General features: G+C 40.5%; 1 long non-coding RNA gene across 1 annotated transcript; it reads right to left on the bottom strand.

The window, feature by feature from the left end:
* Positions 1–1,209: 1,209 nt before the first annotated feature.
* On the bottom strand, positions 1,210–2,053 carry LOC108095415. The gene is made up of 2 exons (XR_001771653.2): positions 1,876–2,053; positions 1,210–1,576 (listed from the first exon to the last, which is right to left on the bottom strand). It is a non-coding gene; the product is annotated as an uncharacterized LOC108095415 (long non-coding RNA).
* Between the last annotated feature and the right edge of the window lie 1,708 nt (positions 2,054–3,761).

Genomic DNA, 3,761 nt, shown 5'->3' with positions numbered 1-3,761 from the left:
TGTTAAGCCTTAGACTTTTGGTGTCTTCTCAATTTCAAAAGCAATTTCCAGTTCCACTTTTGTTGTTTTGCTGCCTGAAAAGCTACCTGCGTTTGCAGCTCTTTGCCAGGCTAATTTTACGGTAATTTTCCAAAGCATAGAAGCCAATTATTCACCTGTGTGCGGTGCTGTGGGAGCTGTTTAAATTGAAAGGATTACTCACGCTCCAATGGAGCTCAGACACATTCTGAATCGAGGGAGCGGAGGGGGCGAGATGTGTGTGCCGAGTCCTCTTTGTAGCCATTTCATTTACACATTCATTTTGGTATTGGCATTTTTTCATTACACTGACATTGAACGCCGAAGGGAGCTGGCTGAAGTGGAGTAAAGTGCCCAGGTAACGGCGTCAGTCAGAGAGCAATTGAAGCGATTTATTGGTGTCATATGACAAGCATCGGGGTCGCCACCTGCCCTCCCACCGCCCACCAACCACTTGCCCCTGGTGCCCCGCCAACCCCGCCGAGTTACCTTGCTACTTGCGTAATAAAAAGTTCAAACATTAAAAGCTGACGATGCTGCGGATGCTGCACCACCTTTCCATCTTTTATTTCCAGCCCCGAGTCCTTTTCCATCTTCTTCCGCCATCGCAAGTTTCAAGTGTCATCGCTGTCGAGTGCACTTGGAGAAAATTAGCTAAACAATTTTAGGTGTACTTAATGAGGCGTGTCGGGGAAATCAATTAGATATAAAAAGCTTTACCAACTTGCTCCCAAAAGAACTGAGCTTCAAAAAGCTTGTAGCCAAAAGCCTGTTGGGTATAAACTCAAAGTATATCCTTATATTTTATATAACTTTTAATCTTTTTGTATATATCAGATCTTCAATTTTGTTCTACTATAATATTTAATAAAATGTTACAAATACTTCAATATTATTTTTAACTTACAATTATTATTTTTCTCTCTGCATTAAGTGCCTTGAGCGAGGACCTTCCTCCCGTCGCCCCTCCACTTTGGCCTTCTTCCATCCTTCTTTGTGTGCCAATCAAACAAAAAAGGGGATGGCTGCAGGGTGGAGCTGCCTGTGGCCAACGTTTAAACATATTGAATTACTTTAAAAAAGATCCTTCCCCTTGTCGGCCGACGTTCGCAATTTGTTAATTTCTTGTCAACACGAGCCCAAAGACTAATTGGCCCGAAGAACCCCCGTTTCACCCCATCACTCTCACTCTTTAAATCACTTGGCCATATTTAGCCTCTTGCCACTTTTAATATTTTCATTTAACGTCATTACTTTTTCTCGTTTTTTTTTTATCATTCTTCATTAAACTTTGTGGCGACTGCTTCCCCAGCTCCTCAGTGTCTTTTGTTTGTGCATTGATTTATTGGTATCGGCTCCCAATCGACATTAATTTTTCATCGATATTTTTTCGCTTTTTCCTCTTTGCCTCTGCTCTGTTTGTTGGGGAATAATTAAATTTTCGCATAAATTCATCATCATCGATGGGTCGTGCGGCTTGATGATTTTAATTTCCTTTGACATTGGCAAACATATGAGGCGGAGAGAACGGGCGCCTTTAATTTGTCCGGTTTGTCATCTATTAAAGATTCAAAGTGAGTGAGATTATTCGACGTAGTCGTTAAGAGATTGCCGTAAAAAAATTGGCAGGAGTAAATAAAAATCTTATTGAGGTCTGCATATTGGTTATTAAATAATATGAAACCTAATTAAAACGTGATCTTTTAAGATCTTTAAAATATAGGATAGTAAAATATTGAGAGCTCGTTGATTTTAAATTTCTCTTTTCAACATTAATCCAATCAAAGTCTTAACAAAATCCGTTGACGTCTTCAGCTTAATCATTTCATTTCTATTTGGGTTTCATTCGGTACTTACTAATAGATTTCCTGTCTTGAAGAACGCTTCATCAAACATATCCGTTGAAGTCTTCAGCCCACTCGACGACGCTCGACAAATGTTTCATAAATATTTCAGAGGGCTATTAACGCTCACGGATGCTCCAGAAAAGCCGAGACCAGCAGAGATTCAAGTCCCAAACTAATGAGCTGTGACATAAAAAACAAAGCTTTTCCCCGACCAACTCAACTCAACTCTTCTCTTTCCCAGCGAGACGATGTACATATGACAAAAAAAAAAAAAAAAAACAGGGAGATGAAGATGATGAAGAAGTCTGTTTAATGACAAACCTCGACAAAACCTCAGTTGCATCTCACCCTCAGCTGCTGCGACGAATTTGATAGATCTATTTGTAGTTTTGTAGGGCCCTCCTCCGGCAGCCTGTTAAATGCGACAACTTAAAATCCCATTTGATGCACTCTTTTATGGCTGGCAGGCAGACCCGCAGAAGTTCGGAGTCCCCATTTCAATCTCCATAAACTTGACGAAAAATCCCCGAACGAAAAACGGAAAATTATGTTCCCTTAATGGAGCGAATGTTTTCCTTTTATGGCTCCTTATACACGAAATGTAAACTACTTAAGCGTCAGACTTGCAGCATGTGTATGTGTGTGTGTGAGTGGGGTGTGGACCTATGGAGCTGGGGGTATTTCTGGATGAGACCTCCTTCTCCACAGCCGTTGCCTTGGGGGCATGGCCAGGACAGGCGCGCCCTGGTCTCATTATGTTGCATGTGACACTGTTAATGATTATATGAATGCGAGGCAGTCGCTCCCCTCGCCCCGAAAAATCGTGCCACTACCATGTTCAGTTGTTCGCTCATTTCCTGAGCGCGCTGGCTGACTTCCCATTTGGAAAACACCGAAACCGAAACAGAAGCGGAGAAAACTCCCCGAGTGACGTGAAAATCTTTGCGACAAATGTTTTGGTTCCCACTTGGTGGAAATCCCCGCCGGCACTTTTCCTCCGCCTCACTCTTTCGCCCTTTCCCTTGCTTTTTCCCACTCTAGTTACTAGTGTCTAGTTGAATGTTTCGTTATAAATGCTATAAAATCAGCACGTAAGTATTTAGATACCCTGGTTATAGGTATTCGAAAAGCAAATGAGACTCTGATCTTTATATAGTTATATACCAAAGAGTAAGCAAAGGTAAAATAAATTGTTAAAAATAATATCATGTAAATATGAAAATTAGTTAAATTTCGAAACATATTTTAATAAGAAAATGCAGTATAAAAATTTGAAAGTCCTTAAATAATAACAAGTATATAGGAAAGGGCAACGTAATTATTTTGTTTAAATAAAAGTATTTAGGCTTTTTCTTATATTGACTTAAAGACAAGTCACAAGTTTCTAAAACAAAATAAAATCAAGAAAAATAAAATCAGTAGTGTTTTCTCACTTGTTTGTTTTGTCCTTAAATTTTTTATGAAGCATTGGGCCCCGAGCTACGGCACTATAAAACATAAAATCGACTCACGTTTATAGCTCGAAACTCCTGTTGCAGAGTGTGAATCGATTGTTAGTCGGGCTCTCCTTCCGTCGGTTCGTCAGTCTATCAGTCTGTCATTTGCTTAACAACAGCCAACGACACTGCACATAAGTAGAAACAAACTAAACTAATTGCCAGTTTGTCTCGACCACGAAGGTGGGAGAATTGGCAGCAGAGGAGCCGAGTAGTCGTCAAACTCTTAGCCAAGTTAACTGAGTAAGCCACAGCAAGCACAGCGGAGTGGTTACAACAACTACGCGAGTTCGAAAAACGCTGTGGGAAAAGTTTACAGTTGTTTCATGCAGTCGCCCCGCACATTTTGATTGGGTTTTAATTTAGTGTTTTAGTGCAGAGCACTAATTTAAAGGGGCGC

This window comes from Drosophila ficusphila, unplaced genomic scaffold (genome assembly GCF_018152265.1).
Source record: "Drosophila ficusphila isolate 14025-0441.05 unplaced genomic scaffold, ASM1815226v1 contig_286, whole genome shotgun sequence".
NCBI lineage: Eukaryota > Metazoa > Arthropoda > Insecta > Diptera > Drosophilidae > Drosophila > Drosophila ficusphila.
Note: the sequence above shows the minus strand (reverse complement) of the source record. Positions and strands in the feature narration are given on the sequence as shown.